Consider the following 11,629-nt stretch of genomic DNA (forward strand, 5'->3'; position numbering starts at 1 on the left):
AAGGAAGGGGAGGGCAATACACCTGCAGTGGGCACTATGTATTCACCACGTATGCAGTATTTCTTCTTCCTCCTGGACACAGCTGAAACTACAGTTCCCAGCCTCCCTTGCAGCAGGGTGGGGCCCTGTGATGAGTTCTGGCCTGAGGAACAGGGCAAGAGTGACATATGCTACTATAGGCCTGGCTCATAAACACCTGCAGAGTTCTCCTTCTCTGCCCTCAGCTGCCAGTTGGAGCAGAGCCACAAGTAGGGAAGCCTGGATCCCTGAGTGACTACATGGAGCAGAGCCATGATGAACTGCGGCATGAATTTCCATTTGGGTACGCAGTCAGCAATCCTGACTCATCACATGCACACTACCAAATAAGGGTTGTATGGGTGGCTTTCCAGGGCCACCTCGCCACTGCCCATCCAACCCAGACAGGGCCCACCTTCACTCTAATATTGAGACCACTCCTCCCTCAGCCTCCTGACCTGGGATGTGATGTTGTGGTTGATGGCAGCTCGCGCATCCATGCCAAAGTCAAACACTCCTTGGAGATTCCGTCTAAAGGCGATGTCCCCACTCAAGCTCAGGGCTTGGGGGAAGCTCAGCTGGGAGAGACAGGCAGTGTCCTTTATTCCTGCCATTGTGAACTCTGCTTGGAGCCACGAAGCAGTATTTGCCCAGCCTGGGATGGGTACCTGGGAAGAGTGGGCTGCATCCAGGGCCAGGGCGTGTCGGATCTCCCCGTGCTGAGATCTGTCGTAGTGCAAACCTTTTACATGCAGCACAACTTTCTGGTTGACTTTCAGAGTGGCCTCGACCTTTCTGCTCTCAGCCTGTGTGTGCAAGAACCAGAAGCACCGAGAGGAGTCACTTGCCACCCTACATGCCCGCAGAAGGCCCCCTGGACACCCGGCAGTCAGAAGAAGTGCCCCAAGGTTAACAGATCACAGCGCCGTCCATGTTTTTCCACTGATAGGGCAGGAAGTGGGGACAATAGTACGTAGGAACTTTCCAAAGAGGCCAGCACCCAAGGTGGGTTTCACATAGGGCTGGGTGGAGCAAAGAGGACCACCTGTATCTCTCCCATGGGTTGTGTCCTGGCAGTAGTCATGGATCCACTGCTGTGTTTCTAACACTCAGCATAGGTCCTGGCTCAAGACAGTTGCTCAGTAAGTTTTTTGTACAAACTCAGTAACTGGTTGGAGCCTAAAACCCCAAGGTCAAAGCTGCACTGCAGGGGGACCAGCAGATGGTGTAATGGCTACATCACTGGACTCCCATGTAGTTGACTGCAGTTCAAGTCCTGGACCCGGTGGCTTAAACTCATGCTGGGTGCGTGTGCATGCGTACTCAAGATCCCAAGAGGAGAATGGAGAAGAAAGGATTGCAGTGTGGCCATCCTCCCTGAGAGTGATTTCTTGCTTTCTGTCTCTCTGTCTCTCTCTGTCTTTCTGGCGAATGCATGTACCTTATAGCAAAAAAAAAAAAAAGCCGCACTGCAGGAAAGAATGTTTAATTCATAATAGAGCAGGGAGAATAACACCACCCCCAAAGATAGCCACATCCTATTCCCTGGGACCAGGGAATGGGCCGCCTCACATAGGAAGAGGGACTTTGCAGACACGAGTGGGTTAAGGATCGTGAGGTGAGAGATTGTCCGGGACCATCTGGGAGAGCCCGGTGCCATCTCAAGGGTCCTTATTGAAGGGAGCAGAAGGGCTGGTGTTAGAGAGGTAGGAAGGGGCTTCACTGCCTGGAAGACAGGAAGAGGCCGTGGGCCACAGAATGCAGGCGGCTTCTAGAAACCCAACAGGCAAGGAAAAGGATTCTCCCTGGAGCCTCTGAAAGGAAGGTAACCTGGGTGGCACCTCAATTTCAGCCAAGTGAGACCTACTCAGGACTTCTGACCCCCTCTCCTCCACTCTCCTCTCAGGATTTTGGGCACACGTGCACACATGCCTGATGGGAGTCTCAAGTCAGGTACAGGATTCAAACCGCCGTCAGCCATGTGGGAAGCCTGCATCTTAACCACCATACCATCTACTGGCCCCAAATTTGTGTTGTTTTAAGTCACTAAGTTTATAGCAATTTGTTACAGCAGCAATAGAAAATGAAAACACAGAGCTACTCAATCGTTTATTCACTCAGCATCCATTTAACTTCCGCCACATGCCAAGCACACGGTAGCCGGTTGCCATCCTTCCCTGTCTGTGTTGACTGAGAGTTCAAAATGCCTGACCTTGGGGCCAACAGGTGGCATGGTGGTTAAGGTGCTGGACTCCCACATGGCTGACTTCAGTTCGAGTCCTGGACCTGGCAGCTTGCTTTCTCACTTTTTCTCTCTGTCTCTGGTGAATGCACATGCCCTCTAGCAAATTTTAAAATAATGATAATAATAAATACAATTAAATAAATATTTTTTTTAAAAAAATGCTTGGCCTCTGAATTGGATAATCGGTATGCATCTTTACAGAAATGCAGGGCTTCATTTTAGAATCAAGGTGAAGGAAGAAAACTAAAGGTCCAAGAGACTTCCCAGAAAAATGTGTGTCCATAAACAAAGACATGTTTACAAAGCGCAGACAGCGAATTAAATTCAGTTAAAAGGTCCACATTGACTTAGGTCTAGCTTGCCGTCAGTTGGGGTTGGGGCCCAGCGTGGTCACATTTTATAAACAGCAGAAACCTGGATTTTACCCAAAATCTTCTGATGGTCAGTGTTGGCAATTAATTAAAAGACAAAACAAAACAAAAACCAAACACGGAACAAGCCAAATAAACACATCTGCAGGCTGATGGGGTCCCTGGTGCCATTCTGCAATCTCCGGTTTTAGAAACAGCGAACACTGCCAGGAGCCATTTCTGCCAGTGTTTGGGGGTGTCAGCCTGTCCTTGGTTTGCTCAGAAGAGCCAAGGGTGGCAGCTACCAAACCTCTGGGGAACCGTTCACAGCCAGTCCTGCCGCAGGGATGTGAGGCCATTGGAGGGCAGGGCTGCAACTCTATGGCTGGCCCACATTAGCCCCCTCCCAGTGAGCTATCACACAACAACGGGAACACAATCGCTGCCTTCCTTGGGGGCCTAGCACACAGTAGGTGCTCAATAAAAGCTTGCTGAAAAATGCAGTGACCTTCCAGAGCTTCTCCTCCTTCTCCTTCTCCTCCTTGAACCATGGTTCAAGTCCCAGACTTGGTAGTGTGCCCTAAATCTTGAGAGGAAAATGGAGGAGAAGAGGTTATGGTGTGGCCATACCTCCTGGGGGGTGATTTCTCGCTTTCTGTCTTTCATCTCTCTCTCTCTCCAGTGAACACATGCACCCTGTAGCAAAAATCTCACTTAAAAATAATAATAGTAATAATAATAATAATAAGTAGAGGGTAAGAAGTGACACTGAAGGAGAAAGGGATGGCTCCAGGCACAGAATGTCCAAAGGGCCAGAGGCAGGAAAGAACCAGGGAGGAGATGAAAAGGGGCTGAAGTGAACACAGGCAGGGCAAGTGGGAGCTGGAGGGTTGGCAGCACCACAGAAGTTGCAGGGTTTCTCAGAGAGCGGCGTGGTTGTGTTGGCATCTAAAAAGACCCCTCTGCCGTTGAGTAGATGGTGGGGGCACAGGAGGAGCAGAGAACCTGGGCAGGACACTTCTGCCCAGTTGAGAGCTGACGGTGAATCGAAGTGGAGGTGGCTGGGTGGACAGCCTGAGGTCATCTCACTTACCGTGTGCTGATTCCAGGTGACCAGGCACCCCTCCAGGTTCCTGGGGGTAGCCTTGCCGTCATATGGGTGGGTCAGGCCCGCACAGACCTAGGAGGGGCAACCACATGCACGCATGCTCACATGCAGAGAAGGGCTGGGGCAGGTGGGCTCCCTGCTCCCAGGCCCCTTCCCACTCACATAGGGGTGCCCGGCCTGGCAGCCCAGGACTATGGTCTGCAGGGTCTCCTCCTGGCCGTTCAAGATGACCCTGGTCTCCAGGGAGTAACGCTGGTGTCTCTTATCGACCGTGAAGATCTCCTGCAGGAGAAGGCTCTGCAGGATGGGCAGATGCCAGGGGTGCCTGGCGTGCACGGGGAAAAGAGACAGGGTCATTAGAGCAGCCAGCAGAGCCGGGAGGTGGCTGTGCCCATGGCCTTATGCTGAGCCCACTGCAAGCTGGCAGAGTTAAGGCCTCGTCGTGCAGAGAACACCAGGACGCACGGCAGCCCTGTGCTTCAGTCTGCCATCAGCATTCACTTACCATCTCCCTATGCCCTCTGGTCGGCCTGGTGAGGTGGCACAGGTGGGGCCAGCCTCACCATCTGGTAGCAGAGGCCTCAGGGACAGATGGCACATGGGGTCAGGAGTCACAGAGACTGGAGATGGGACCCAGGCTTGGCCTTTTACTAGCTGCTTGGCCTTGGGCAAAGGACGGGACCGACCTCTGATTTCCCATCCATAAACACACTCGTCTCACGCCCTGTTCAGGACCGTTGGCGGGCACGCGTGTGTAGTGAATGCGAACTCGCTGGGGGCATGTGCTGCTGTCCTTTGTGTATTTCCCATGTGCCCACGGGGTGCCTGACACCCAGTAGATCCCCGTAAGAAAACACAGAACAAAGAAGATGGCAGCTGCTGGTTCATTTCCATTGCTGTTGTGACAGCAAGTGGCTTGCCTAAGGACACGTGGCTGGTCAGGGTGGAGCCCAGGCTGCTGCTGACTCTAAGTCACACTGTTCCCGGCACCGAGAGAACAGCCTTTGTAGCCGGTTGTGCTTCTGGGCAATGAAATGAGCAGCTTTCGGGTTGGTGCCACGAGACCATGACTCCTCCTCCCACCTCGGTGAACAATGGAGGGGACTGGGATGTGGGGCACTGGGTTCTGTGGCCCATCAGTCAGCAAGGCCTCTCAGGCAGCTTCCCACGCCTGCTAACCCTAGAGACCATCCACACCAGAGCAGTGGGAACTTGAGCAGTGTTGGCCTGGGAAAGGGGTGCACCCACCGAAGGAACAGGGCTCCCCGCTTCTGGTAAAAAGTCCTGCTGTGCTTCCGCTCCTCCAGCTCGCCCTCCACCTGCAGATCCCACTGCTGGCCTTGAGCACTGGTCTCCAGAGCTGTCAGCGACACGTGGGTCTTCTGGGGCTGCAACAGGACCAGGCTGAGGGGCTGGGGGTGGGACCGGGCTGCTGGCCAGGCTGCCTCTGGGGGAGACAGCAGCAGCCTCCTGCTGCCCATCGCTGCCAGAAAGGACTGCCTGAGAACGCCCGCGGCCTCCACCCCATCAGACCCCAAGATCCCAGCACACACCGCTATGCGTAGACCCCCGAGGCAGCCAGTGCGAATGACATCCTCAGGCTTCCTGGTTCAAGGCAGCCAAGCCTTGCCCAGGAGTCTGCTCTGCTGGATCCATCTCACAGACCAGGAAACTGAGGCCCAGGGTGGCCTGGGGTTACAAGCCATGCCGGGAGCACTTTCCCATTTCAGGCAGGCAGAGGAGGGAGGGGGCCCAGTCAGGGATTTGGGGCATCCCTACTATGCAGGCCGCCTGACCCTTACCCGCTGTGCGTGTGTATAGGCCGCTGTAAGGTTCAGCTCCCGCAGGGGGCCCTTCCACCAGCAGCGAAGGATCTTCCGGTGCCGGCTGTTCTCGGCGTGAATCTCGCTCTGCACCGACACGCTCCAGGCCGACTTGAATTCGCTCCAGCCATGAAAAAGATTCTGTGCCCACGTGGTCACCGTGGAAACCTGTGATGAGGCAGGGGAGGGCAACCAATGCCTTTGCACCCCTCATTTCCTCCTCCTAGTATGCCCTTTCCTCTTTCCTACTTGGTGAACTTCTGCTCGTCCTTCAAAACCCCTCTGTGACATCTCCCATCCGGTCCCCCAGAGCCCCCTCCCACCACCAGCAGCTTGTCCATCACAGCAAACAGCACTTCCTTCTGCCCAGCTGCTCGGGCCCTAACCTCACATCACGTGTCTCTTTTCCTTCACCCCATCCCACTCCCAGTGTGCCTGCAAAGGGACCCCGACACTCACTGCCACCTCCACTGTTAGAGCCAGGGACAGGCACCGTCCCCCCTGGTGGGGGTGACTGCAGAGCTAGTTGGCCAACTCCACCTCGCACTCCTACCCGAGTCCACCTGCCATATAGCCACTTCCTCGCAGTGCCCAAGATGGCCAGGAAGGCCCGCTGCCCTGGACTCCACCCAGCCCTTCCCTCAGGGGCTCTGTACTGCCCAGCCCAGCCCAGGTCCAGCCCAGCCTCTCCTGCGTCTGGGCGTCATCCCACCGTGGGGGGTGTGCCAGGCTCCCTTGGCCAGACCCTGGGATAACACGGTCTGGTTCCTGGGAACCCATCGTGCGTCTGCACTGACATCTCCCATCCGGTCCCCCAGAGCCCCCTCCCACCACCAGCAGCTTGTCCATCACAGCAAACAGCACTTCCTTCTGCCCAGCTGCTCGGGCCCTAACCTCACATCACGTGTCTCTTTTCCTTCACCCCATCCCACTCCCAGTGTGCCTGCAAAGGGACCCCGACACTCACTGCCACCTCCACTGTTAGAGCCAGGGACAGGCACCGTCCCCCCTGGTGGGGGTGACTGCAGAGCTAGTTGGCCAACTCCACCTCGCACTCCTACCCGAGTCCACCTGCCATATAGCCACTTCCTCGCAGTGCCCAAGATGGCCAGGAAGGCCCGCTGCCCTGGACTCCACCCAGCCCTTCCCTCAGGGGCTCTGTACTGCCCAGCCCAGCCCAGGTCCAGCCCAGCCTCTCCTGCGTCTGGGCGTCATCCCGCCGTGGGGGGTGTGCCAGGCTCCCTTGGCCAGACCCTGGGATAACACGGTCTGGTTCCTGGGAACCCATCGTGCGTCTGCACAAGCACATTACCAACGGCAGACGGCAGGAGACTGGCCTAGCCGGCCGGTTTTCAGCAGAACCTAATGTCTACTGGTTTCCAGGTACTTCTCTCTCCGTCGGCTGTTACGTACAAATTATGAGAGAGCTAGATTTGTTTTTAGGACCGCTTTCCCAGATTCACTTGGCAAGTAATTCCGATGGGTGTAAACCCCGGGTGGGCCAAAGTCCTCACATCTGTGGACCAATACCAGCCCGTGGCCTCTGGTTTTTCTCCTCTGCACCAGAAAAAGACCTCAGTGGCAGAGTCGGGCTCCCGTGCTGGGTAGTAACTGGGAGGGGGTGGGGAAGGGAGGGGTGGAAGGGGACAGCGGAGTAGGGGCATGGCCAAGCACTGCTCACCCGGAGGTAGGTGGTGGTTGGGGTGGAGACATGGACCTTGCTCTGCCTGCTGCGGCCCTGGCCCCTGCAGGCCACGCTGACCACCAGGTTCTTGAAGGTCCAGGCCTTGGCCAATGTCAGCTCCAAGACAGACTGAAACGAGGTCTGGCGTGACCAGTAGAGCCTGTGAGCCATGGAAACCAGCTGCCACGGACTGTCCAAGTTCAAGGCTCCTGCAAGGGTCAGAGAGGGAGAGGCTGGTGTCTCGGGCAAGAAGGGAATTTTCGGCCGGTAGTGAGAGATTCCCCATAGTCTCATCACAGCCATGATGGTATATCTCGAAGCTGAGACTGACCAGGATGGGACAAGAGAGAACTTTCTAGAATGATGGTAATGTGCATTTTGACAGGGCTTGGATTACATGGGTATACACACCCGTCAAACTTCATTCAATGTCACTTTCGTTAGTGAAACACACATTGACATGTTTAGGGAAAACGCAGTGATGAGAACAGCTCACTTAGAGATGCTCCCTAAAATAAGCAGGTGGACAGACACGTGTGATACAGCGAGGGGGGTAAAATGCCAATGGCAGAACCTAGGTGGTAAGCAGGCTGGTGTTCATGCGCAATTGCTCCAACTTCTCAGCATGTTTGAAATGTTGTCAGAGCTATGTGTTGGGGGTAAAAACGCTGGAAGAGCCGGAAAGGGAGCCTCAGAGTGTGGTGACAGAGTGCGTGGCCATTACTCTCCCAAGCTGCGTGACCTCTGAACCTGGGCCTCCCTCATCCGTGAAGTGGCTGTAATGGTGCTGCTCACTGGGCCATGGGACAAAGGAGGTGCTCATTAGGAAGAATAAATGCCAGTGTCATTGCCCGCCTCCCAAAGCTGACCTTCGATAACCTCTAACCCCTCCACTCCTGACTCTCAGCTGTCATGGCACCCCTCTCGTACTTTGGAACAAGTACTCCGATTGGTTCCGGGACTAATTCAATACACGTTGCTCAAGACACTTGGGGTTTGGCAGTGAGCAAGAAGCACTGTCCCCACCTTCATGGAACCTGGAGGACGGGGCCAATGGGCTCAGGGAGGGACAGATTTCAGACAAATAGAGGTGCATGAGAACCTAGGTAAAAATGCTGAGGGCTATGAAGAAAATCAAGGGTTAAGACTCAGCAGGTGGAGGCCAGTCAGTGATGCAGCGAGAAGGGAGTTACTGTCCAGGAAACCAAGGCAGAGAGCTCAGACCCAGGAGTGTGGATGGTCCAGGGAGGGTGGATGTGAGCTGCCACACTGAGGACAGGGCTGCTGAGCGGGGGGCAGCGCCTCCCACAGGAAACGGAATACTGTTGCACAGGAGAAGAGAATGAAGGAAAGGCGAAGTCCCCAGACTCGGGTCCCAGGTCCTCCCCGAGAGAGCCTGCCCCCACCCAGGCACCTGACAGGGAAGCCCACCAGGCCACAAGGGCTCCCCTTTCCAGTAAGATCTACGAGGCCAACTTTCCTTACTTCCATTTCCTTCACACGTCACAACAATGACCTTATCTCACTTTACAGATCCCAGCTGGGATCTGGAAAACTCACGTCCCATCTGGTTGTTACTCTAAGTTTTATAAAAGAGTTTTAGAGAAAAATTTAATTAATAAACTTTTTAAAACTCTGCTCTAGAATATTAGATCCCCAACATTGCTAAACTGCTGATGGTAAGTCCTTAAGTCCCCAAACACTGAAAATATAGTCACCCTGTTTTGTTTTTTTATTTTGTTTTGTTTTTTATTTTGTTTTTGGAGAGGTTTTTGCCATAGGGCATGTGTGCTCGCCAGAAAGACAGAGAGAGACAGAGAGACAGAAAGCAAAAAATTACTCCCCAGGGAGGATAGCCACACCGCAATCCCTTCTCCTCCATTTTTCTCTCAGGATCTTGGGCACATACGCACACACGCCCGGTGAGTTTAAGTCACTGGGTCCAGGACTTGAACTGCAGTTGACTACATGGAAGTCCAGCGACATAGCCATTACACCAACTGCTGGTCCCAGTCACCCTGTTTTAGCATACCATAACCACATTTTGAGCAGTGAACTGAAACATCAGCACATACCCAGCACTTAGCCTGACATGTGGGAGAAGGTCTCTAGTGGGAAATGCATTAACAAAAGTAAAAAAGAAAACTCAGAGCAAAAAGATAAAACCCTCAAATCCTGGGACAAGCAGATGATCTAATTGTTACGTCACTGGACTCCCACATAGTCAACTGCGGTTCGAGTCTCAGACATGGCAGCTTAAAACTCATGCTGGGCATATGTGCATGTGTGCCCAAAATCCTGAAAGGAGATTGAAGAAGGGATTGCAGCATGGCCATTCCCCCCTGAGGGGGGTATTTCCCACTTTCTGTCTCTCTATCTCTCTCTGTGTGCAAGTACATATACCCTATTGCAAAAATCTCTCTCTAAAACAAACACAAAACACAAAACCCCTCAAATCCTGTCATCTCTACTCTCAAAAAAGGAAGAGAAGATAATGCATTTAGAGAACAGGATGCAATAAAAAAAGGAACCTTAAGGAACAAAAATGAGCTCTTGAAAATAAAAGATCACCAAATAACAAGGTCAGTAGAAGGGCTGAAAAGCTGTTGAGGAAGTCAGCCATCCCCACAGAACAAAAGGACAAGAAATGAAAAAGAAGAGAAAGATGAAAGAAGAAAAGACAGAAAAAGGAAGGAAAGAAAAGGGGGGGGAAGGCAGGGAAGAGGGGGATTTGGACACGGACATACACAGAGGATACCATGTGACAAGAGGCAGAGGTTAGAGGGATGCAGCTGTAGACCAAGGAATCCAAACCACTGCTGACCACCACCAAATGTAGGAAAGGCGTGACAAACTGATTCTACTAGGACTCAGGGGGAACATGACTCTGCTGGCCCCTTGGTTTCAGACACGTGGCCTTCAGAATTGTGAGGAAATAAAGTTCAGTTATTTTAGGCCATCCATGTTAGGGTGATTTATCACGGTAGGCCTGGGAAACCAGTGTATCTCCTATGTTCTTCTCCGGGAGCTACAGAAGTCATACTCCATCAGAATGGAGGAGTAAGCCATGAAAGAAAATGACTTGGGTGCAAGACATAGGGCTGGGACCCAGAAGAGAAGTGGCAGGACTTCCCAGAAAGATGGACCACAGCACAGCAGGGACCCTGCCAACAGTGGAGCAGAAAGATGGAGGCAGGGGGTCCTCGAAGAAAAATGTAGGAATTAGATAAACAATCTGACATGTCTAACTACTTGGAGAAGAGTCTGGAATGTTGCTAAAGATTTTGGGAATAATTAGTAGCAGAAATATAGAAAACTAATCAACTAAAGGAAAAAAGGCAATTATAACTCCAGGAAAAACAAAAGGTTAAAATCATAGTATACCATTATACCATCTGCTGGTCCCATGTGTCTCATCTATGAAGGATATTTGTAAGGTCACTATTATGTAAACATTATGTGTTAGCAAAATATAACTCTTTTAGAGGAAGGAGGGAAATAGATCTTTGAAAAGGGCTAGTGTAAGAGTTAAGTTCTCATCCTCCCTATGGGAATGCCTAACAGAAAAATCAAGAAATAACAGCATGATAATGTATTTTTAAAGATGGAGAGTATAATAGAAGAAATAGCTAAAAGAATTTATGGTAGCTGTTGATTTAAGCAAGACTTCAGGTAGGAAGATGTGAAGCAGATGATTCATTTTTCTTATAAGCTTTAATTCTTTTTTTTTTTTTTTTTTTGGTGAAATTTTACATGTGGGGGTGTGGGGCCGCCCAGATTTTCACTGTAGGGCGCGTGCGCTCGCCAGGAGACAGAGAGAGACATAGAGATAGAAAGCAAGAAATCACCCCCCAGGGGGGATGGTCACACCGCAATCCCTTCTCCTCCATTCTCCTCTAGGGATCTTGGGCACGCACGCACACGCACCCGGCGTGAGTTTTAAGCCACCGGGTCCGGGACACGAACCGCAGTCGACTATGTGGGAGTCCAGCGACATAGCCATTATGCTAACTGCTGGTTCCCAAGCTTTAATTCATTTTTCAAAAATTTATTTCAAGGACAAGCATGAGCATGAACAGAGAGCTTAGAATGAAGAGCCTCTCCCCGATCACATAACACAAGTCCAACTTCAACAATTACCATCTCATAATCTAAGTCACTTTCTACACTAGGTATTACTCCCATAAAAATAAAAATTAATTTTAAAGAATTCAAACATAGGTAAATCTATTTCTTGAAAGTGTTTTCCACTGGCCGTCAGGTGGTGACTAAGGCTCTGGACTGCCACGGTTTGAGCCCTGGACCTGGTGGCTTGCTTTCTCACTTTCTCTTTCTTTCTCTGTCTCTTTGGTGATTGCACATGCCCTGTAGCAAATTTTAAAAATATATATTATTATTATA

Source organism: Tupaia chinensis, unplaced genomic scaffold, assembly GCF_000334495.1.
Source record: "Tupaia chinensis unplaced genomic scaffold, TupChi_1.0 Scaffold000182_1, whole genome shotgun sequence".
In the NCBI taxonomy this organism is placed as follows: domain Eukaryota; kingdom Metazoa; phylum Chordata; class Mammalia; order Scandentia; family Tupaiidae; genus Tupaia; species Tupaia belangeri.